The sequence below is a fragment of the Oryx dammah genome, unplaced genomic scaffold, assembly GCF_014754425.2.
Source record: "Oryx dammah isolate SB20612 unplaced genomic scaffold, SCBI_Odam_1.1 HiC_scaffold_28, whole genome shotgun sequence".
NCBI lineage: Eukaryota > Metazoa > Chordata > Mammalia > Artiodactyla > Bovidae > Oryx > Oryx dammah.
Window position 1 is genome coordinate 37508656 of NW_024070212.1, and position 25842 is coordinate 37534497.

Here is a 25842-nt window from a genome sequence, read left to right on the forward strand (position 1 = left end):
AATTCTTTGGCCTGCAGCCTTCTTTATAGTCCAACTCTCACATCCATACATGACTACTGGAAAAACCATAGCTTTGACTATACGGACTTTCATCAGGAAAGTGGTGTCTCTGCTTTTTATTATGCTGTCTAGGTTTGTCACAGCTTTTCTTCCAAGGATCAAGCGTCTTTTAATTTACTGCACTCACCATCTGCAGTGATTTTGGGGCCCAAGAAAATAAAGTTTGTCACTGTTTCCATTGTTTCCCGTTCTATTTGCCATTAAGTGATGGGACCAGATGCCATAATCTTAGTTTTATGAATATTGAGTTTTAAGCCAGTGTTTTCACTCTCCTTTTTCACCTTTATCAAGAGGCTCTTTAGTTTCTCTGGTATTCTCATCTCTTTAAGAATTTTCTACAATTTGTTGTGATCCACACAAAGAGATTTAAAATATTCCAAACATATTTATATATCAATAAAAGTACAGACAAGTGAATCAGGAGTATAAACTGTTAATTAAGGGTACTATTTTATTCTGAAGATAAGAGAGTAGCATAAAATAGGAAATGTGTACACAAATTTTACAACTGTATTGGAAATGTTTGTTGCCTAAGATATTTCGTGGCTACATAGAGACTCATTATACTGCTTTATAAAATTTTAAGTGATACAAGTTTTTTCTTTCAAGTGATTTTAAATTTATTATAAGTGAAATAAGGTATTAAAAGGAAATTAATCATATACATATACATTTAAACAATTATAAAGTTAGCTTTCATCAGTATCTTTTTTTTAATGAAGTACAATATTCTAGGGAAAAAAAGTTTATAAATTAAAGTAAAAATAAAGCAAACTTATAAAAGGTGTTAATAATTTCTTGCATTTTGTCATCCAAGGAACCTAAACCTAAATATCTATAAAGCATATTGCAATTAATTTGGATGAAAATTCAATGTTTCTGTTAATTGGTATCTTATATGTTCAGTTCAGTTCAGTCACTCAGTCGTGTCTGACTCTGTGACCCCATGCACACCAGGCCTCCCTGTCCATCACCAACTCCCGGGGTTCACCCAAACATGTGCATTGAGTCGGTGATGCCATCCAGCCATCTCATCTTCTGTTGTCCCCTTCTTCTCCTGCCCCCAATCCCTTCCAGCATCAGGGTCTTTTCCAATGAGTCAACTATTTGCATGAGGTGGCCGAAGTACTGGAGTTTCAACTTTAGCATCAGTCCTTCCAATGAACACTCAGGACTGGCCTCCTTTAGGATAGACTGGTTGGGTCTCCTTGCAGTCCAAGGGACTCGCAAGAGTCTTGTCCAGCACCATAGTTCAAAATCATCAATTCTTCGGTGCTCAGCTTTCTTCACAGTCCAACTCTCACATCCATACATGACTACTGGAAAAACCATAGCCTTGACTAGATGGACCTTTTTTTGGCAAAGTAATATCTCTGCTTTTGAATATGCTATCTAGGTTGGTCATAACTTTCCTTCCAAGAAGTGAAAGTCTTTTAATTTCATGGCTGCAGTCACCATCTGCAGTGATTTTTTGGAGCCCCCCAAAATAAAGTCTGACACTGTTTCCACTGTTTCCCCATCTATTTCCCATGAAGTGATGGGACCAGATGCCATGATCTTTCTTTTCTGAATGTTGAGCTTTAAGCCAACTTTTTCACTCTCCTCTTTCACTTTCATCAAGAGGCTTTTTAGTTCCTCTTCGCTTTCTGCCATAAGGATGGTGTCATCTGCATATCTGAGGTTATTGATATTTCTCCCTGGAATCTTGATTCCAGCTTGTGCTTCTTCCAGCCCAGCATTTCTCATGATGTACTCTGCATATAGGATAAATAAGCAGGGTGATAATATACAGCCTTGACATACTCCTTTTCCTATTTGGAACCAGTCTGTTGTTCCATGTCCAGTTCTACCTGTTCCTTCTTGACCTGCATATAGGTTTCTCAAGAGGTGCAACTAGTAACTAAAGGTTTTTAGTAATTAAAGAAAATATATATTGTCTTAAATTCTCTTGACACTTTATTAATGTTTGATATTCAGTTCAGTTCAGTCACTCAGTCATGTCTAACTCTTTGCGACAAAATGAACTGCAGCATGCCAGGCTTCCATTTCCATCATCAGCTCCCAGAATTGCTCAATCTCATGTCCATGGAGATGGCGATGCCATCCAACCATCTCATCCTCTGTCATCTCTTTCTCCTTCTGCCTTCGGTCTTTCTTGGCATCAGGAAGTTTTTCCAATGAGTCAGCTCTTCGCATCATGTGGCCAAAGTATTGGAGCTTCAGCTTCAACATCAGTCCTTCCAATGGTTATTCAGGGTTGATTTCCTTTAGGATTAAGAAGTTGGATCTCCTTGCAGTCCAAGGGACCCTCAAGAGTATCCAACATCACAGTTCAAAAGCTTCAATTCTTCATTGCATCAACTTCCTTTACTGTCCAGCTCTCACATCCATACATGACTACTAGAAAAACCATAGTTTTGACTAGACAGACTTTTGTTGGCAAAGTAATGTCTCTGCTTTTTAACATGTTATTTAGCTTGGTCATAGCTTTTCGCCCAAGGAGTAAGCGTCTTTTAATTTCATGGCTGCAGTTGCCATTTGCAGTCATTTTGGAGCCCAAGAAAATAAAACTCTGCCACTGTTTCCATTGTTTCCCCATCTATTTGCCATGAAGTATGGGACAGGATGCCATGATCTTCATTTAGAATGTTGAGTTTTAAGCCAGTTTTTTCAAGCTCCTCTTTTACTTTCATCAAGAGCTCTTTAGTTCATCTTTGCTTTCTGCCATAAGGCTGGTATCATCTGCATATCTGATGTAATTGATGTTTCTCCAGACAATCTTGATTATAGCTTGTGCTTCATCCAGTGTGACATTTTGCATGTTGTACTCTGCATATAAGTTAAATAAACAGGCTGACAATATATAGACTTGATGTACTCCTTTCCCAATTTGAAATCAGTCCATTGTTCCATATCCAGTTCTAACTGTTGCTTTTTTGACCTGCACACAGATATTTTAGGAGGCATACACATTTTAAAAAGGTCATCTAGTATTCCCATCTCTTGAAGAATTTTCCACAGTTTGTTGTAATACACAGAGTAAAAGGCTTGGCATAGTCAGTAAAGCAGAAGTAGATGTTTTTCTGGAACTCTCTTGATTTTCCTATGATCCAACAGATGTTGGCAATTTGATTTCTGATTCCTCTGCCTTTTCTAAATTCAGCTTGAACATCTGGGTGTTCTTTGTTCATGTACTGAGGCTGGCTTGGAGAATTTTGAGGATTACTTTGCTAGTATGTGAGATGGGTGCAATTGTGTGGTAATCTGAACATTCTTTGGCATTGCCTTTCTTTGAGATTGGAATTAAAACTGAATTTTCCAGTCCTGTGGCCACTGCTGAGGTTTTCCAGATTTGCAGGCATATTGAGTTCAGCTCTTTAACAGCACCATCTTTTAAGATTTGAAATGGCTCAACTGGAATTCTATCACCTCCACTAGCTTTGTTTGTAGTGATGCTTCCAAAGGCCCACTTGACTTCACACTCCAGGATGTTGGCCCTAGATGAGTGATCACACCATCGTGGTTATCTGGGTCATCAAGATATTTTTCTGTATAGTGCTCTGTATTCTTGCCATCTCTTCTTAATATCTTCTGCCTCCCTTAGGTTCATACTGTTTCTGTCCTTTCTTTGCATGAAAATTTCCCTTGCTATCTCTAATTTTCTTGAAAATATTTCTAGTCTTTCCCATTCTATTGTTTTCTGGTTTCTTTGCATTGATCACTGACAAGACTTTCTTATCTCTCCTTGCTATTCTTTGGAACTCTGCATTTAGATGGGTATATCTTTCCGTTTCTCCTTTGCCTTTAACTAATTTTCTTAGCTATTTTTATGTCCTCCTCAGAAAACCATTTTGCCTTTATATTTCTTGGGGATTGTCTTGATCACCACCTCCTGCACAATGTCACAAACCTGCATCATAGTTCTTCGGACACTCTATCAAATCTAATCTCTTGAATCTATTTGTCGTTTCCACTGGATAATTGTAAGGGATTTGATTTAGGTCATACCTGAATGTTTTGGTTTCCCTTACTTTCTTCAGTTTAAGTCTGAATTTTGCAATAAGGATTTCATGATCTGAATCACTGTCAGATCTGGTCTTGTTTTTGCTGACTGTATAGAGCTTCTCCATCTTCGGCTGCAAAGAAAAATCAGTGGGAGAGGGAGAGGATGAGATGATTTGGGAGAATGGCATTGAAACATGTATAATATCATGTAAGAATCGAATTGCCAGTCTATGTCCGATGCAGGATATGGCACACTTGGGGCTGGTACGCAGGGATGACCCAGAGAGATGTTGTGGGGAGGGGAGTGGGAGGGGGGTTCATGTTTGGGAACGCATGTACACCCGTGGTGGATTCATGTCAATGTATGGCAAAACCAATACAGAATTGTAAAGTAAAATAAAAAATGAATTAAAAAAAAAGAAAAATCAGTTTAATTTCAGTATTGACTATCTAGTGACATCCATATGTAGAGCTGTCTCTTGTGTTGTTTTAAGAAGATGGCTGCCATGACAAGTGTGTTCCCTTGGCAACACTCTGTTAGCCTTTGTCCTACTTCATTTTGTACTCCAAGGCCAAATTTGCCTGTTACTCCACATATTTCTTGACATTCTACTGTCTCATTCTAGTCCCCTATGATACAAAGGACATATTTTTTGGTATTAGTTCTAGAAAGTCTTGTAGGTCCTCATAGTACCATTCAACTTCAGCTTCTTCAGCATTACTGGTTGGGACATAGACTTGGATTACTGTGATATGAATGGTTTGCATTGGAAATGAACAGAGATCATTCTGTTGTTTTTGAGACTGTATGCAAGTACTGCATTTCAGATTCTTTTGTTGACTTGAGGGCTACTCCATTTCTTCTAAGGGATTCTTGCCCACAGTAGTAGATATAGTGGTCATCTGGATTAAATTCGCCTATTCTGGTCCATTTTAGTTCACTGATTCCTAAAATGTCAATGTGTACTTGTTCACTCTTGCCATCTCCTGTTTGACCACTTCCAATTTGCCTTGATTCATGGACCTAACATTCCAGGTTCCTATGCAATACTGCTTTTTATAGCATTGGACTTCACTTCCATCACCAGTCATATTCACAACTGGGTGTTGTTTTCATTTTGGTTCTGCCCCTTCATTCTTTCTTGAGTTATATCTCCACTCTTCTCCAGTAGCATATTGGGCACCTACTGACCTGGGAAGTTTATCTTTCATTGTCATATCTTTTTGCCTTTTCATACTGTTCATGGGGTTTTCAAGGCAAGAATACTGAAGTGGTTTGCCATTCCCTTCTCCAATGGACCACTTTTTGTCAGAACTGTTGACCATGACCTGCCCATCTTGGGTGGCCCTACACAGTATGGCTCATAGTTTCATTGAGTTAGACAAGGCTGTGATCCATGTGATCAGTTTGGTTAGTTGTCTCTGATTGTGGTTTTTATTCTGTCTGCCCTCTGTTGTATGAGGATAAGAGGCTTGTGGAAGCTTTTGTTGTAAAATTAAATTTAAAATTATGAGCATTTTTTATTATGAGTGAGAATGACATTAATTTAATAGCACTATATTCTGAGTTTTATTTTCAGTGGGACATAAATGACTTCAGGTGGTTTATTGATAATTGTAATCTAAATGTGCTTTGGTTACTGAAGACATTTAATCCTGCAAGTATTTATAAGAAATTAATGAACAGATATTTTAATTTACTGGAAAGAGTCAGCAAGTGAGAGATTTGTCACAAACCAGCCAGTGAAAAACCATTGACATTTTGTTCACTATAGCCCTCCCATTTTACCTTCCCCCTCTATAAAAGAGTTTTCTTTATTTCTGCTGGACACTTGCACTTGTCTTACCAGAGTTAATGATCCTCCTAATTGGAATACTTTGTGGATTGTGAAAAAACACATTTTTCTTTTTTGCTGAAGAAATAACTGCCAGTCATTTGTTTTAAACATGCTGTGCTTAGTCACTCAGTCATGTCTGACTGTAACCCCATGCTCTGCAGCCATGCCAGGCTTCTTTGTCCATGGGGACTCTCCAGGCAAAGATACTGGAGTGGGTTCCCATCGCCTCCTCCAGAGGATCTTCCCAACCCAGGGATCAAACTCTGGTCTCCTGAATTGCAGGTGGATTCTTTCCCATCTGAGTCACCAGGAAAATCCTTTAAACATGGTAAAACATTTAAATTATCAACAAAAGTCATCTTTTCAGTGGCCAAATTAGTGATACAACTTCATGCAAACATAATAGTCCTTCAATTAGATATCCTAAATTGAGAGCAGGCTGGCTAGAGGGAGTTAAAAATAGATAAGCTAATGACAGCTCTACCTTGATTGCACCGACTTTGTTTTATCGATTAATGATAGCAACTAGGATAATTGAATCATCACAGAGTAATGATCATCTGAGTCTATCACTGTTGTAGTTTCTCAGAACTGTAAGGTTTTCCTACACCTATAAGTAAATACTTTTATGTGTAGCAACAAATACAGGTTTTAAAATAAGTATCAAAATGAGAGTAATTTAATTTTTAGACTTGATATTTGAGATGTAGACAAACATCTTTTTAAACCATTTTAAAAATTGAATTATTGGTAATTTCAGTTCAGTTCAGTTAGTCACATCCGACTCTTTGAAACCCCATGGACTGCAGCACGTCAGGCCTCCCTGTCCAACACCAACTCCCAGAGTTTACTCAAACTCATGTCCATTGAGTCAATGATGCCATCCCAGCATCTCATCTTCTGTTGTCCCCTTCTCCTCCTGCCTTTGATCTTTCCCAGCATCAGGGTCTTTTCCAGTGAGTCAGTTCTTCGCATCAGGTGGCCAAAGTATTGGAGTTTCAGCTTCAGCATCAGTCCTTCCAATGAATACTCAGGAGTGGTTTCCTTTAGGATGGACTGGTTGGATCTCCTTGCTGTCCAAGGGACTCTCAAGAATCTTCTCCAACACACAGTTCAAAAGCATCAATTCTTTGGCTCTCATCTTTCTTTACAGTCCAACTCTCATATCCATACATGACTTCTGGAAAAATCATAGCTTTGACTAGATGGAACTTTGCTGATAATTTACCTTGTGTTAATATATATATCTAAGTGATTGGTGTTCTTTTCCATTATAGGTTGTTATAAAATATTGAATATAGCTTCCTATGCTATTCAGTAGGTCCTTGTTTATTTTATATATAGTAGTAGTATGTATGGAAAAGGAAATGGCAACCCACTCCAGTATTCTTGCCTGGAGAATCCCAGGGTCAAAGGAGCCTGGTGGGCTGCCATCTATGGGGTCACACAGAGTCGGACACAACTGAAGTGACTTAGCAGCAGCAGAAGTATGTATATGCTAATCCCAGGCTTCCCAGGTAGATCAGTGGTAAAGAATCTGCCTGCAATGCAGGAGACACAGGTTTGATTCCTGAGTCAGAAGATCCCCTTGAGAAGGAAAGGACAACCCACTCCAGTATTCTTTCCTGGGAAATCCAATGGACAGAGGAGCCTGGTGGGCTGCAGTCCATGGGGTCATAGAGTCAGACAGGAGGTAGCAACTGAGCAAGTATATTCGCATATGCTAATCCCCAATCCTAATACATCTCCCCCACCACTTACTGTCACTTTGGTAACCAGAAGTTTGTCTTAAATGTCTGTGAGTCTAGTTTTGTTTTGTAAATAGGTTCATTTGTATAATTTTTAAAATATATTTAATTTATAAGTGATATCACAATATTTGTCTCTCACTCTCTGATATACTTCACTTAATAGGATAATCTCTAAATCCATCCATGTTCCTGCAAATGACATCATTTCATTATTTTATGGCTGAGTAATATTCTATTCTGTGTGTGTGTGTGTGTGTGTGTGTGTGTGTGTGTATGTATTTTCTTTATCTATTCACAAGTTGATGGACATTTAGGCTGCTTCATGTCTTAACTATTGAAATAATGCTGCAATGAATATGGGGGTGCATGTAATTTATTTTATTTTTTATTTTTTTTAATTTTTTAACTTTACTGTTTTGGTTTTGCCATACATTGACATGAATCCACCACGGGTGTACATGAGTTCCCAACCCTGAAACCCCCTCCCACACCCTCCCCATATCATCTCTCTGGGTCATCCCAGTGCACCAGCCCCAAGCATCCTGTATCCTGTATCTAACCTAGACTGGCGATTCATTTCCTACATGATAGTATACATGTTTCAATGCCATTCTCCCAAATCATCCCACCTTCTCCCTCTCCCACAGAGTCCAAAAGTCTGTTCTTTACATCTGTGTCTCTTTTGCTTTCTCACATACAGGGTTATCATTACCATCTTTCTAAATTCCATATATATGTGTTACTATACTGTATTGGTGTTTTTCTTTCTGGATTACTTCACTCTGTATAATCGGCTCCAGTTTCATCCACCTCATTAGAACTGATTCAAATGTGTTCTTTTTAATGGCTGAGTAATACTCTATTGTGTATATGTACCACAGCTTTCTTATCCATTCATCTGCTGATGGACATCTACGTTGTTTCCATGTCCTGGCTATTATAAACAGTGCTGCAATGAACATTGGGGTACACGTGTCTCTTTCCATTCTGGTTTCTTCAATGTGTATGCCCAGCAGTGGGATTGCTGGGTCATAAGGCAGTTCTATTTGCAATTTTTTAAGGAATCTCCACACTGTTCTCCATAGTGGCTGTTCTAGTTTGCATTCCCACCAACACTGTAAGAGGGTTCCCTTTTCTCTGCACCCTCTCCAGCATTTATTGCTTGTAGACTTTTGGATCACAGCCATTCTGACTGGTGTGAAGTGGTACCTCATTATGGTTTTGACTTGCATTTCTCTGATAATGAGTGATGTTGAGCATCTTTTCATGTGTTTGTTAGCCATCCATATGTCTTCTTTGGAGAAATATCCATTTAGTTCTTTGGCCCATTTTTTGATTGGGTCATTTATTTTTCTGGAATTGAACTGCATGTATTTTAAAAGTTTATTTTTAATTGGAGGATAATTGCTTTTCAATTTTGTATTGGTTTCTGCCATGCAACTATATGAATCAGCCATAAGTATGCATATATCCCCTCCCTCTTGAGCCCCCCTCCCACCTACCCCCATCCCACACCTCTAGGTAATCAAAGAGCACTGGGCTGATCTCCATGTGCTGCACAGCAACCTCCCACTAGCTATCTATTTTACAAATGGTAGTGTATGTATATCAGTGCAATGCTCTCAATTCATCCCACCTCTCCTTCCCCTGCTGTGTCCAGAAGTCCTTTCTCTATGTCTGCGTTTATATTCCTGCCGCAAGTAGGTTTATCACTGTTATTTTTCTAGATTCTATATAAATATATGCAATAGTATATTCTATTTGCTTTTCTCTTTCTAATTAACTTCAATCTATATAACAGGCTCTAGGTTAACCCGCCTCATTTTAACTGACTCAAATTTGTTCCTTTTTATGTCTGAATAATATTTCACTGTGTATATATATATATGTGTGTGTGTGTGTGTGTGTGTGCGCTTGCGCATGTGTGTATATATATACCACAACATATTTATCCATTCATCTTTTGATGGACATCTAAGTTGCTTCCCAGCCCTGGCTAATGTAAATAGTGCTGCAGTGAACATTGGGGTACATGTGTCTTTTGAATTATGGTTGTCTCAGATTGTATGGAGAAGGCAATGGCACCCCACTCCAGTACTCTTGCCTGGAAAATCCCATGGATGGAGGAGCCTGGTGGGTTGCAGTCCATGGGGTTGCGACTGAACAACTTCACTTTCATTTTTCACTTTCATGCATTGGAGAAGGAAATGGCAACCCACTCCAGTGTTCTTGCCTGGAGAGTCCCAGGGATGGTGGAGCCTGATGGGCTGCCATCTATGGGGTCGCAGAGTCGGACACGACTGAAGTGACTTAGTAGCAGCAGCAGCAGCAGCAGCTTGTATGCCCAGTAGGCTTTTGTACAGCAAAGGAAACTATAAACAAGATTAAAAGCAGGGCTAAAATGGAAAAAAATAATTGTAAATAAAGAAACTGACAAAGAATTAAACTCAAAAATATACAAGTAACTCATGCAGCTAAATATCAGAAAAAGAAACAACCCAGTCAAAAAATGGGCAGAAGACCTAAACAGACATTTTCTCCAAAGAAGACATACAAATGACCAATAAATACATGAAAATATGCTTAGTATTACTCATTACTAAAGAAATGAAAATCAAAACTACAATGACAAATGCAAATCAAAGCTACCATGATGTATCACCCTACACCAGTCAGAATGGTGTTGTTCGGTTGCTCTGTTGTGTTGCTCTTTACATCCCTGTGAACTGCAGCATGCCAGGTTTCCCTGTCCTTCACTATCTCCCGGAATTTGCTCAAAGTCATATGCATTGAGTCAGTGATGCAATCTAACCATCTCATCCTCTGCTGTCCCCTTCTCCTCTTGCTCTCAGTCTTTCCTGGCATCAGGGTCTTTTCTAGTGAGTAGGCTCTTCATATCAGGTGGCCAGAGTATTGGAGCTTCAGGTTCAGCATTATTCCTCCCAATGAATATTAGGGTTGATTTCCTTTAGGATTGAGTGGTCAGAATGGCATCATCAAAATATCTACAAACAATAAATGCTGGAGAGGATGTAGAGAAAAGGGGCCCCTCTTGCACAGTTGGTGGGAATATAAATCGATACAGTGACTATGGATAACAGTATAGAGATTCCTTAAAAAAAAGGGGGGGGGATAAAAGTACCATACGCCCCTACATGTATCTTTTTGAATTATGGTTGTCTCTGGAGCTGGATCTTCTCAGTGGTAAAGAATCCACCTGACAGTCTAGGTGATGTAGGAGACTTGGGTTTGATCCCTAGGTTTGAGAAGAACCCTTGCAGGTTTCTTAGAGCAGTCAACTTGTCAGATTAAAAATAATTTATATATTAAAAAAAAAACTTACTTGAAAACCCTGCATGTATAGATTGAAATGTTAACTACTAGTGTGATAATATGATTTTCTTCAGAAAACTACAGGAAAGTAGAACAATGCAGATAGATATCAGTTATGAGCAAATTTAAATTTAGTCACTATTTACTTCCTTAGGTCTCCCTCTCAATTTAGTTATAGATCAGTTAATGTGTCATATAAGGCTGCCAACAATTAGAAAAATGTTACTGAGAAAAATTCCCATGTTATGATCATTTTAAGATATATTTATCTTTATTCCTTTGAAGATTTTCACTTATTTTTATTATTTTTGTGATAAGAATAATCTAGAAAATTTTACTTGTTATAATTAAGTTAATTAGCCTCACATATTTGGTATGCCATTATTATTGCAGGTTTTTTGAGTAACAATTTCTATATCATACGGTTCACCCACTTAATGTGTATAATGGTTTTAAATGTATTAACATATTCAGTGAATACTGTATATTCAATATATTTTTTCAATAATATTTAATTAGATAAATCAAAGAAATCAGTTTTAGCTATTTTACATATTTCAAAATATTATGATCACTTATAGGAACATGAAAGAAAAATCTTAAGCTTTGAACAGTACTCTTTAGCAAATTCAATTTTCTGTTAACAAGTAACAGGATTGATAGAGGGTCAAGTGTTTGGGTCTTATGAATATATAGTTGGCAACATGAAAATTAAGTGGAGATGATTATGATTCAGAATACACATGCATCTGAAAATACTTTTAAGCACACACACAAATTCTAAAGGAAATTTTGTATGGACTATCCTGAAGTTATTAAAGGTGGTTGTTTTATATAACAAATAACAATTATTTAGTAGATACTTTGATATTTTGATATATCTGTACACCTGTGAGGTTACCACCAAAAGCAAGATTATTAACATAGCCATTAGCCTCAAAACTTTCTTTGCATGCTTTTGTAATTACCCCCTCAAGCTTCTCCTATTCTGAGGACTGATACTGCTTTCTGCATTTTCTAGAATTTTCATAAATATAATACAAAAAGTTTGGAGGTTTTTAAGACTGTCCTGAAACGTGCCAATTTGTATCAGGATTTACACATCTCAATAGTTGATTAAACTCAGAGCTCAGCTTTATACAGCAAAAGGGCACATAGCCAGTCATAGGAAAAATGACTACATTAGGTGATGACCAAGGATGCCATACACAAATTTCCACATTCTTCTTCTTCTGGAGTCTCAAAGAACGTGTTTTCTCTTTGGCTGTGAATTAAAGGGATGTGTGCTCAGTACTCTTCCCTAGAGAAACCCACCTGAAAGCCACAGTCTGAGGCTTTTATGGAACTGAAACTCAGAATCATAACAATGAAACCAATTAAATATCAACAATCTTGATATTTACGTAAACAGTCCTGACAGGCTATTACATCATGGTCCTTTGCTCCATTTGTACACAACGAAGTCCTCAATCACTAACATAAAATACCTTCTGAAGTCTAGATACTCTGAGGTTCACTAAAGTTAATATCTTGGGTTAGGTTCTCTTGGTGGAGAAGGCAATGGCACCCCACTCCAGCATTCTTGCCTGGAAAATCCCATGGACGGAGGAGCCTGCAGTCCATGGGGTTGCTACTAGTCGGACACGACTGAGCGACTTCACTTTCACTTTTCACTTTCATGCATTGGAGAAGGACATGGCAACCCACTCCAGTGTTCTTGCCTGGAGAATCCCAGGGACGGGGGAGCCTGGTGTGCTGCCGTCCATGGGGTTGCACAGAGTCGGGCACGACTGAAGCGACTTCAGCAGCAGCAGCAGCAGCAGCAGGTTCTCTTGGAGACATGAATCTCTAAGAAACAAAACTTGTGTTAATCTTTTTCTCATGAATACCTACTCTCTTTGGTTTGACTTCTTTTCTTAAGTGTATTGACCTTCATCAGTATTATTGTATTTATCCCTATTTCTTTCTATTTTATTACTATAAAGCAATCTATCATATAGCTTCTCTGATGGTCCAGTGGGTAAAGAATCTTCCTGCAATGCAGGAGACATGGGTTCAGTTCTTGAGTCAGGAAGATCCCCTGGAGAAGGAAACGGAAACCCAGTATTCTTGCCTGGAGAATTCCCATGGACAGAGAAGCCTAGCTGGCTACAGCCCATGAAGTCACAAATAGTCAGACATGACTGAGCAACTAACACACACATTCTGTCATATAAATATACAGAAATGTTTCTGCATTCATTTGTTGATGCATATTTAAATAATTTCCTGGTTTTTGTTAAAAATAATGCTCCTATGAATATTTGTGTACAGCTTTATCATTTATACATACTTTAATTTTATTGAATAAGTATATAGAAGTAAAATAGATGTCACATAATAGGCATACCTTTAACTATATAAGTAACTTCAAAACATTTTTTCAAAGTAGTTGCACCATTTTGCCTCTGTCTTCTGGTGGCTCAGACGGTAAAGCATCTGCTTGCAATGCAGGAGACCCAGACTTGATCCCTGAGTCAGAAAGATCCCCTGGAAAAGGAAATGGCAACCCACTCCAGTACTCTTGCCTGGAAAATTCCATGGACAGGGGAGCCTGGAAAGCTACAGTCCATGGGGTTGCAAAGAGTCGGACATGACTGAATGACTTCACTTTCTTTCCTTGCACCATTTTATATTTCTACTAACAGTAAATGAGATTTACTGTTGCTTCATATTCTTACCAACACTATGTATTGTTGTTGCTATTTAGTCTCCAACTAATGTCCCACTCTTTTACGATCCTATGGACTACAGCCAGCCAGGCACATCTGTCCATGGATTTTCCAGGCAAGAATACTGGAGTGGGTTGCCATTTCCTTCTCCAGGGGATCGTCCCAACCCAAGGATCAAACGTGCATCTCCTGTGTTAGCAATTCTTTACCACCAAGCCACCTGGGAAGCCCTGGTCATATGCTTTAGTTTTAGTCATTTAATGTGTGCATGTGCTCAGTCGTGTATGACTCTGCAACCCCAGGAGCCTCCAGGCTCCTCTGTCCATGGAATTTTCCAGGCAAGAATACTGGAATGGGTGGCCATTTCCTATTCCAGTAGAATCTTCCTGACCCAAGAATTGAACCTGTGTCTTTTGAATCTTCTGGATTGCTGGGCAGATTCTTTAACACTATGCCACCTTAATAGATATTTTATTTTTAACTTGCATTTTTATAGTAAAGAATAATGTTGATTATAGTTTCATGTGCTTAATTAACTTCTTTGGTGAAATAACTTTATTATTTTTATTGCTTGCATTTTTATTAATTTTTTAAAGAAGAAAGCTAAGTCTAGTTAATTAAGTACTTTCTGTTAACCAAATACTGGAACAGATGTTTTACATTTATATGTTAATTTTCTGCCCACTTACACCAGCCCCTGGGAACAACTAATATACTTAATGTCTTAATGAATGTTTTTTCTGGAGATATAATATAAATGGGATCATAGAATATATGGTCTATTATATCTGGCTTAATTCATTTAATTTTTTAAAGGTCTGTCCATGTTGTAGCATATAAAAATACTTTATTCATTTTATAACTGAAATAATATTCTGTGGTATATATTTAACACATTTTTGTTTATACATTCATTGAATGATAGACATTTGGATTGTTTCCCTTCCTTGGCTGTTGTGAATGATGCTTCCATGGTCATTTCTGTATAAATTTTTCAAGGATATATGTTTTCATTTCTTATCAGTATATACCTAGAAGTGAGCTTTTAAAATAACTGCCCAACTATTTCCCAAATAGGCTGTACCATTTTACATCCCTATCAGTAATGTATGAACACTTTGGTGTTCATACTCATGCTCACCAGCATTTATTATTGTCCATTTTTTTTCTTTTTAAAATTTTCCCTCCCACTGTGTGTTAGTGGTATCTCATTGTGGTTCTTAATTGAATTTTTCTTTTAGTTAAATTTCATGAGCTTACGGGACATTTGTATATTTTCTTTAGAGAAAACACTATTCAAATAATTTCTACCTTTGAACTTACGTTGTTGTTTATTGTTGAGTTATAAAATACTTCTTGATATATTCTGCTTCAGTTCAGTTCAGTCGCTCAGTCGTGCCCGGCTTTTTGCAACCCCATGAATCACAGCACACCAGGCCTCCCTGTCCATCACCATCTCCCGGAGTTCACTCAAACTCACGTCCATCAAATGGGTGATGCCATCCAGCCATCTCATCCTCTGTCATCCCCTTCTCCTCCTGCCCCCAATCCCTCCCAGCATCAGAGTCTTTTCCAATGAGTCAACTCTTCACATGAGGTGGCCAAAGTACTGGAGTTTCAGCTTCAGCATCATTCCTTCCAAAGAAATCCCAGGGCTGATCTCCTTTAGATTGGACTGGTTGGATCTCCTTGCAGTCCAAGGGACTCTCAAGAGTCTTCTCCAACACCACAGCTCAAACGCATCAATTCTTCAGCACTCAGCCTTCTTCACAGTCCAATTCTCACATCTATACATGACCACAGGAAAAACCATAGCCTTGACTAGACAGACCTTTGTTGACAAAGTAATGTCTCTGATTTTCAATATGCCATTTAGGTTGGTCATAACTTTTCTTCCAAGGAGTAAGTGTCTTTTAATTTCATGGCTGCAGTCACCATCTGCAGTGATTTTGGAGCCCCAAAAAATAGTCTGATGCTGTTTCCACTGGTTCCCCATCTATTTCCCATGAAGTGATGGGACCAGATACCATGATCTTAGTTCTGAATGTTGAGCTTTAAGCCAGCTTTTTCACTATCCACTTTCGCTTTCATCAAGATATTTTTTAGTTCCTCTTCACTTTCTGCCATAAGGGTGGTGTCATCTGCATATCTGAGGTTATTGATATTTCTCCTGGCAATCTTGATTCCAGCTTGTGCTTCTTCCAGCCCAGCGTTTCTCATGATGTACTCTGCATATAAGTTAAATAAGCACTTCAGTTCAGTTCAGTTCAGTTCAATCGCTCAGTCGTGTCCGACTCTGCGACCCCATGAATCGCAGCCTGCCAGGCCTCTCTGTCCATCACCATCTCCCGGAGTTCACTCAGACTCATATCCATCGAGTCCGTGATGCCATCCAGCCATCTCATCCTCGGTCGTCCCCTTCTCCTCCTGCCTCCAATCCCTCCCAGCATCAGAGTCCTTTCCAATGAGATAACTCTTCACATGAGGTGGCCAAAGTACTGGAGTTTCAGCTTTAGCATCATTCCTTCCAAAGAAATCCCAGGGCTGATCTCCTTCAGAATGGATTGGTTGGATCTCCTTGCAGTCCAAGGGACTCTCAAGAGTCATCTCCAACACCACAGTTCAAAATCATCAATTCTTTGGCGCTCAGCCTTCTTCACAGTCCAACTCTCACAGCCATACATGACATTACTTTACTAGCATGTGAGATGAGTGCAATTGTGCAGTAGTTTAAGCATTCTTTGGCATTGCCTTTCTTTGGGATTGGAATGAAAACTGACATTTTCCAGTCCTGTGGCCACTGCTGAATTTTCCAAATTTGCTGGCATATTGAGTGCAGCACTTTCACTGCATCATCTTTCAGGATTTGAAACAGCTCAGCTGGAATTCCATCACCTCCACTAGCTTTGTTCATAGTGATGCTTTCTAAGGCCCACCGGACTTCACACTCCAGGATGTCTGGCTCTAGATTAGTGATCACACCATCATGATCATCTGGGTCGTGAAGATCTTTTTTGTACAGTTCTTCTGTGTATTCTTGTCACCTCTTCTTAGCATTAAATTAGTATTTTTCCCATTATATGGTTTCCCCTCCATCACTTTCTTAGTAGTGTTACTTTCAGCAAACAATTTTAATTTTGATAAAATCTAACTCTTTATTGTTCTTGTGTTGCTTGTGTTTTGTTGTCATATCTGAGAAATTACTGCCTAATGGTTTAATCCCTGGGTTGGGAAGATCCCCTGGAGAAGGAAATGGCAACCCACTCCAGTATTCTTGCTTGGGAAATCCCCTGGACAGAGGAGACTGGCGGGCTATAGTCCATGGAGTTGCAAAAGAGACACAATTTACAGATTAAACCACAACCCCAGATTAGGAAGATTTATACATATATATTTTCTTTTAATATTTCTATAGTTTTAGTTGTTCAATTTATGTCAGTTTTATATATATCTATATCTATATATCTATATATATATATTTGTATTTAGAGCAAGGGAGAAATTAAACTCATTACTTTTGCATCCAGACTTTTCAGCACAATTTATTCAAAAGACTACCCTTTTCCTCAGTCTTCTTGACACCCAGGCCAATTCTTAAAACTTTTACCATAAAGGTTTATTTCTGGACTGTCAATTTTATTCCATGGATTTATATGTCAGTGCTTAGCCAGTTCCACACTGTCATGGTTAATCTACCTTTGCAGTACAGTTTGAGATTGGGATGTATGAGTCATGTATTATTTGACATTTTTCAAGATTATTTGGGCTATAATAGGTCACTTGACTTCTCATATGAAATTTAGGATCAGAAAAAAGTCAGCTGGGATTCTATAGGGATTGTGTTGAATCTATATATACAATTTGGGAGTAATGATATTCTAACAATATTAAGTCTTCTAGTTCATGAATGTGACATATATTTTCACTTACATAGATTTTCTTTAATTTCTTCCAATGATGTATTAGTGCATTTGCTTTGGCAAATGCAAATCTTGCACTTGATTTGTTAAATTTACCCTTTTTAAATTTTTTAAAACATTTTCAGATTGTTCATTATTATTCTACAAAAATAAAACTGACTTTTTTGTATCAATATTGTGTTCTAACACTTAGCTAAATTATTCCATGCAATCTAACTCTGTGTGTGTTTGTGTCTGTATTTTTAAGATGTACTATATAAAATTTTTTGTCATCTTCAAAATGAGGCAGTTTTTCTTCTAACTTTTCAATTTGGATGTCTTTATTTATCTTATTTATTTATTTTCCTTGCCTAATTCCCCTGGCTGAAACTTTTATCTCAGTTTTGACTAGACTGTTGAGTTTTTATCATGTTCCTGATTTGAGGAAAGCTTAATCTTTCATGATTAAGAATGATGTTAGCTGTAGCATTTTCATAGATGCCCTTATAAGATTGAGGAACTTATTTTTATTTCTAATTTTTTCAGTCCTTTTATCATAAAACAATGTAGGGTTTTGTGAAGAAAGTCACCAATTATTGTGAAGATAATTAGATAATTTTTTGTTTTTTTTTTTTCTGTTAAGATGGTATGCTGTTGTTTTTCATTCACTAAGTCATGTCCAACTCTTTGTGACCCCATAGACTGTAGTTTGCCAGTTTCCTCTGTCCTCCACTATTTCCTGGAGTTTACTCAAAATCGTGTCCATTGAGTCTGGTAATGCTATCTAATCATGTAATCTTTGGCTGACTCTTTCTCCTCCTTCCCTCAGTCATTTCCAGAATCAGGATCTTTGCCAATGGGATGGCTCTTTGCATCAGATGAAATGAAGTGAAGTGAAGTCACTCAGTCATGTCCAACTCTTTGCGACCCCATGGACTGTAGCCTACCAGGCTCCTCCCTCCATGGGATTCTCCAAGCAAGAGTACTCGAATGGGTTGCCATTTCCTTCTCCAGGGGATCTTCCTGACCCAGGGATTGAACCCAGGTCTCCTGCATTCCTGGCAGACACTTTAACCTCTGAGCCACCAGGGAAGCCCAGGTAGCCAACATATTAGAGCTTTAGCTTCAACATCAGTCGTTCCAATGAATATTTAGGGTTGATTCTTTTTAGGATTTACAGGTTTGATCTCCTTGCTGTCCAAGAGCCTGTCAAGAGTCTTCTCCAGCACTACCATTCAAAAGCATAAATTCTTTGTCACTCAGCCTTTATGGTCCAACTCTCACATCCATACGTGACTACTGGAAAAACCATAGCTTTGACTATATGGACCTTTGTCAGCAAAGTGATGTCTTTGCTTTTTAATATGCTGTCTAGGTTTGTAACAGCATTTCTTCCAAGGAGTAAGCATCTTTTAATTTCAAGGCAGCAGTCACCTTCCACAGTAATTATGGAGCCCAAGAAAATAAAATCTCTCATTGTTTCCAATTTTTCCCCTTCTATTTCCCACATTGAAGGTCAGGAATGGCAGCGGTAAGGAGATACCCCTCATCCAAGGTAAGGAGCAGCGGCTATGCTTTGCTGGAGCAGCCGTGAAGAGATACCCCACGCCCAAGGCAAGAGAAACCCAAGTAAGACGGTAGGTGTTGCAAGAGGGCATCAGAGGGCAGACACACTGAAATCATACTCATAGAAAACTAGTCAATCTAATCACACTAGGACCACAGCCTTGTCTAACTCAATGAAACCAAGCCATGTCTGCGGGGCAACCCAAGACAGGCTGGTCATGGTGGAGAGGTCTGACAGAACATGGTCCACTGGAGAAGGGAATGGCAAGCCACTTCAGTATTCTTGCCTTGAGAACCCCATGAACAGTATGGAAAGGCAAAATGATAGGATACCAAAAGAGGAACTCAACTCCCCAGGTCATTAGGTGCCCAATATGCTACTCCAGAAGTAACTCCAGAAAGAATGAAGGGATGGAGCCAAAGCAAAAACAATACCCAGTTGTGCATGTGACTGGTGATAGAAGCAAGATCCGATGCTGTAAAGAGCAATAGTGCATAGGAACCTGGAATGTCAGGTCCATGAATCAAGGCAAATTGGAAGTAGTCAAACAAGAGATGGCAAGGGTGAACGTCGACATTCTAGGAATCAGTGAACTAAAATGGACTGGAATGGATGAATTTAACTCAGATGACCATTATATGTACTACTGTGGGCAGGAATCCCTCAGAAGAAATGGAGTAGCCATCATGGTCAACATAAGAGTCCGAAATGCAGTACTTGGATGCAATCTCAAAAATGACAGAATGACCTCTGTTCGTTTCCAAGGCAAAGCATTCAATATCACAGTTATCCAAGTCTATGCCCCAACCAGTAACACTGAGGAAGCTGAAGTTGAAAAGTTTTATGAAGACCTACAAGACCTTTTAGAACTAACACCCAAAAAAGATGTCCTTTTCATTATAGGGGACTGGAATGCAAAAGTAGGAAGTCAAGAGACACCTGGAGTAACAGGCAAATTTGGCCTTGGAACGCGGAATGAAGCAGGGCAAAGACTAATAGAGTTTTGCCAAGAAAACGCACTGGTCATAGCAAACACCCTCTTCCAACAACGCAAAAGAAGACTCTACACATGGACATCACCAGATGGTCAACGCTGAAATCAGATTGATTATATTCTATGCAGCCAAAGATGGAGAAGCTGTATACAGTCAACAAAACAAGACCAGGAGCTGACTGTGGCTCAGATCATGAACTCCTTATTACCAAATTCAGACTTAAATTGAAGAAAGTAGGGAAAACCGCTAGACCATTCAGGCATGACCTCAATCAAATCCTTTATGATTATACAGTGGAAGTGAGAAATAGATTTAAGGGCCTAGATCTGATAGATAGGGTGCCTGATGAACTATGAAATGAGGTTCGTGACATTGTACAGGAGACAGGGATCAAGACCATCCCCATGGAAAAGAAATGCAAAAAAATAAAAATGGCTGTCTGGGGAGGCCTTACAAATAGCTGTGAAAAGAAGAGAGGCAAAAAGCAAAGGAGAAAAGGAAAGATATAAGGATCTGAATGCAGAGTTCCAAAGAATAGCAAGAAGAGATAAGAAAGCCTTCTTCAGTGATCAATGCAAAGAAATAGAGGAAAACAACAGAATGGGAAAGACTAGAGATCTCTTCAAGAAAATTAGAGATACCAAGGGAACATTTCATGCAAAGATGGGCTCGATCAAGGACAGAAATGGTCTGGACCTAACAGAAGCAGAAGATATTAAGAAGAGGTGGCAAGAATACACAGAAGAACTGTACAAAAAAGATCTTCACGACCCAGATAATCATGATGATGTGATCACTCATCTAGAGCCAGACATCTTGGAAAGTGAAGTCAGGTGGGCCTTAGAAAGCATCACTATGAACAAAGCTAGTGAAGGTGATGGAATTCCAGTTGAGCTGTTTCAAATCCTGAAAGATGATGCAGTGAAAGTGCTGCACTCAATATGCCAGCAAATTTGGAAAACTCAGCAGTGGCCACAGGACTGGAAAAGGTCAGTTTTCATTCCAATCCCAAAGAAAGGAAATGCCAAAGAGTGCTCAAACTACCGCACAGTTGCACTCATCTCATGCTAGTAAAGTAATGCTCAAAATTCTCCAAGCCAGGCTTCAGCAATATGTGAACCGTGAACTCCCTGACGTTCAAGCTGGTTTTAGAAAAGGCAGAGGAACCAGAGATCAAATTGCCAATATCCTCTGGATCATGGAAAAAGCAAGAGAGTTCCAGAAAAACATTTATTTTTGCTTTATTGACTATGCCAAAGCCTTTGACTGTGTGGATCACAATAAACTGTGGAAAATTCTGAAAGAGATGGGAATACCAGACCACCTAACCTGCCTCTTGAGAAATCTGTATGCAGGTCAGGAAGCAGCATTTAGAACTGGACATGGAACAACAGACTGGCTCCAAATAGGAAAAGGAGTACGTCAAGGCTGTATATTGTCACCCTGCTTATTTAACTTCTATGCAGAGTACATCATGAGAAACACTGGACTGGAAGAAACACAAGCTGGAATCAAGATTGCCAGGAGAAATATCAATCACCTCAGATATACAGATGACACCACCCTTATGGCAGAAAGTGAAGAAGAGCTAAAAAGCCTCTTGATGAAAGAGGAGAGTGAAAAAGTTGGATTAAAGCTCAACATTCAGAAAACGAAGCTCATGGCATCTGGTCCCATCACTTCATGGGAAATAGATGGGGAACCAGTGGAAATGGTGTCAGACTTTATTTTTGGGGGCTGTAAAATCACTGCAGATGGTGACTGCAGCCATGAAATTAAAAGATGCTTACTCCTTGGAAGAAAAGTTATGATCAACCTAGATAGCATATTCAAAAGCAGAGACATTACTTTGCTGACTAATATCTGTCTAGTCAAGGCTATGGTTTTTCCTGTGGTCATGTACGGATGTGAGAGTTGGACTGTGAAGAAGGCTGAGTGCCAAAGAATTGATGCGTTTGAACTGTGTTGTTGGAGAAGAGTCTTGAGAGTCCCTTGGACTGCAAGGAGATCCAACCAGTCCATTCTGAAGGAGATCAACCCTGGGATTTCTTTGGAAGGAATGATGCTAAAGCTGAAACTCCAGTACTTTGGCCACCTCATGCAACGAGTTGACTCATTGGAAAAGACTCTGATGCTGGGAGAGATTGGGGGCAGGAGGAGAAAGGGACGACCAAGGATGAGATGGCTGGATGGCATCATGGACTCGATGGGCATGAGTCTGAGCGAACTCCAGGAGATGGGGATGAACAGGGAGGCCTGGTGTGCTGCGATTCATGGGGTCGCAAAGATTCTGACATGACTGAGCGACTGAACTGAACTGAACATTTACCATGAAGTAATGAGACTGGATGCCATGATGTTAGTTTTATGACTGTTGAGTTTAAACCAGCTTTTTCACTCTCCTCTTTCACTTTCATTAACAGACTTTTTAGTTCCTCTTCAATTTCTGCCATTAAAGTGGAATCATCTGCATATCTGAAGTTGTTGATATTTCTCCCACCAATCCTGATTCCAGTCTGTGATTCATGCAGCTTGGTATTTGTCATGATGTACTCTGCATAGAAGTTAAATGAGCAGAGTGACAATATGCAGCCTTATTATACTCCTTTCCCAATTTTGAGTCAGTCAGTTGTTCAATGTCCTGTTCTAACAGTTGCTTCTTGACCTACATACACATTTTTAAGGAGACAGGTAAGATTATCTGGTATTCTTATCTTTAAGAATGCTCCACAGTTTGTTGTGATCTACAAAGTCAAAGGCTTTAGCTTAAGTCAAGGAAGCTGATGTTTTTATGAATTCCCTCATTTTCTCCATGATCCACTACGTTTGTTCATAGTAGTTCTTCTTAAGGCCCACTTGACTCACATTCCATGATATCTAGCTCTAGGTGAGTGACCACATCACCTTGGCTATCCAGGTCATTAGGACCTTTTCTGTATAGTTTTTCTGTGTATTTTTGCCACCTCTTCTTAACCTTTTTTGCTTATGTTAGATCCTTTAACGTTTTTGTCCTTAATCATGCCCATCTGTGCATGAAACTTTACCTTGCTATCTCCAATGTTCTTGAAAAGGTCTCTAGTCTTTCCCATGCTATTATTTTCCTCTATTTATTTTCACTGTTCATTTTAGAAGGCCTTATCTGTGCAATTCAGTTGGGTATGTCTTTCCCTTTCTCCCTTACCTTTTACTTCTCTCCTTTCCATAATTATTTGTAAAGCTTCCTCAGACAACCACTTTGCCTTCTTGCATTTATTTTTCTTTGGAATGATTTTGGCCATTGCCTCCTGTACAGTGTCTGTCTACCAGATCTAATTCCTTGAATATATTCATCTCCATGGTATAATCATAAGGAATTTGGTTTAGGTCTTACCTGAATTGCCTACTGGTTTTCTCTACTTTCAATTTAAGCTTGAATTTTGTAATAAGGAGCTCATGATCTGAACCATAGTCAGTTTCAGGTCTTGTTTTTACTGACTATATAGAGCTTCACCATCTTTGGCTGCAAAAAATTTAATCGATCTGATTTTGGTATTGACCATCTGGTGATGTCAGTGTGCAGAGTCTTCTCTTGGGTTGTTGGGAAAGGGTGTTTGCTATGACCAGTGTGCCCTCTTTACAAAACTCTATTATCCTGCTTCATTTTGTAGGCCAAGGCCAAACTTCCCTGTTATTTCAGGTATCTATTGACTTCCTGTGTTTTCATTTCAAACCCCCATGATGAAAAGGACATCTTTTTTTGTTAGTTCTAAGAGGTGTTGTAAGGTCTTCATAGAACTGGTCAACTTCATCTTCTTTGGCAATAGTGGTTGAGGCATGGACTTGGATTACTGTATTGTTGAATAGTTTGCCTTGGAAATGAACTGAGATAATTATGTCACTTTCAGATTGCCCCCAAGTCCTGCATTTCAGACTCTTTTGTTGACTGTGAGAGCTACTCCATTTCTTCTAAGGGATTCATTTCCACAATAGTATTAACAGATATAATGTTCATTGGAATTAAATTCACCCTTTCTGTTCATTTTTGTTCACTGATTCCTAAGATGTTGATGTTCAGTCTCTCTCCTGCTTGATCACATCCAATTAACCTAGATTTATGGACCTAACATTCTAAGTTCATATTCAATATTGTTCTTTATAGCATCAGACTATGTTCACCACAGTTGAGCTTCATTTATGCTTTGGCTCAGCTGGTTTATTCTTTGGAACTATTAGTAATTGCCCTCCATTCTTCCACAGTAGTTATTGGACATTTTCTGACTGGGGAGGGGGGTTCATCTTCAGGTATCATATCTTTTTACCTTTTCATACTGCTCATGGGGGTTTTCCAGGCAAGAATACTGGAGTGGACTGCTATTTCCTTCTCCAGTGGAGTATGCTTTGTTATAACTCTTGACTATGACCCATCCATCTTGCATGGCCTTGCATGGCATGGTTCATAGCTTAACTGAATTATGCAAGCCCCTTCATCACGGCAAGTCTGTGATCCATGAAGGGGAAAAATAGTACATTACATTGACTGGTTTTCATTATGTTGAACAAAAAAACTTAGTAATATTCTGAATTCAGTTTGCTAATACTGTGTTGTGATTTTGCTTCTATATTTATAAAATGTGTTGGTTAGTAGTTTATTTTCTTGTGATAGCATTGTCTGGTTTTGGTGTGAGGAAATACTGGCCTCATAGAATGGTTTGGAATGAGTTCCTTCCTCTAAGTTAGGAATATTTTGTAAAGCTTTATTGTAAATTATTTTTTAAGCATTTGGTAAAATTAAAAGGCTTACTCCTTGGAAGAAAAGTTATGACCAATCTAGATAGCATATTCAAAAGCAGAGACATTACTTTGCCAACAAAGGTCCATCTAGTCAAGGCTATGGTTTTTCCAGTGGTCATGTATGGATGTGAAAGTTGGACTGTGAAGAAAGCTGAGCACTGAAGAATTGATGCTTTTGAACTGTGGTGTTGGAGAAGACTCTTGAGAGTCCCTTGGACTGCAAGGAGGTCCAACCAGTCCATTCTGAAGGAGATCAGCCCTGGGATTTCTTTGGAAGGAATGATGCTAAAGCTAAAACTCCAGTACTTTGGCCACCTCATGCGAAGAGTTGACTCATTGGAAAAGACTCTGATGCTGGGAGGGATTGGGGGCAGGAGGAGAAGGGGACGACCGAGGATGAGATGGCTGGATGGCATCACTGACTCAATGGATGTGAGTTTGAGCGAACTCTAGGAGTTGGTGATGGACAGGGAGGCCTGGCGTGCTGTGATTCATGGGGTCGCAAAGAGTCAGACACGACTGAGTGACTGAACTGAACTGAAAATTCTCTTATGAAGCTATTTTGGTATGGGTTTTGTGAGAAATTTTTTAATCAGTAATTTAGTCTATATTCCTTGTATAGGTCTATTTAGATTTTGTCTTTTAAGTAAATTTTATTGCTTTTCTACAAAGTTATTTTGTCTAGATTATCTAATTTGTTGGTGTACAATTGTTTACAGTGTTCCCTTTTAATCTTTAATCAACCTCAGATATCAGGTTTGATGGTGTAGTTTCTCTTTCATTCTTGGATTTAATAGCAGATATTAAACATGTTTAAAGCAATGACTCTTTGGTCAAATTCTCACTTGAGGAAGTTGGAAAGAATACTGCTCCAATTATTTTAAGGGAAAAAGCTGCAACTTCATGAGTTTCT

General features: G+C 38.9%; 1 long non-coding RNA gene across 1 annotated transcript; it reads right to left on the reverse strand.

The window, feature by feature from the left end:
• Positions 1-6187: 6187 nt before the first annotated feature.
• On the reverse strand, positions 6188-24254 carry LOC120856771. Its single transcript, XR_005719476.1, has 3 exons — positions 24136-24254; positions 18535-18540; positions 6188-6201 (listed from the first exon to the last, which is right to left on the reverse strand). It is a non-coding gene; the product is annotated as an uncharacterized LOC120856771 (long non-coding RNA).
• Between the last annotated feature and the right edge of the window lie 1588 nt (positions 24255-25842).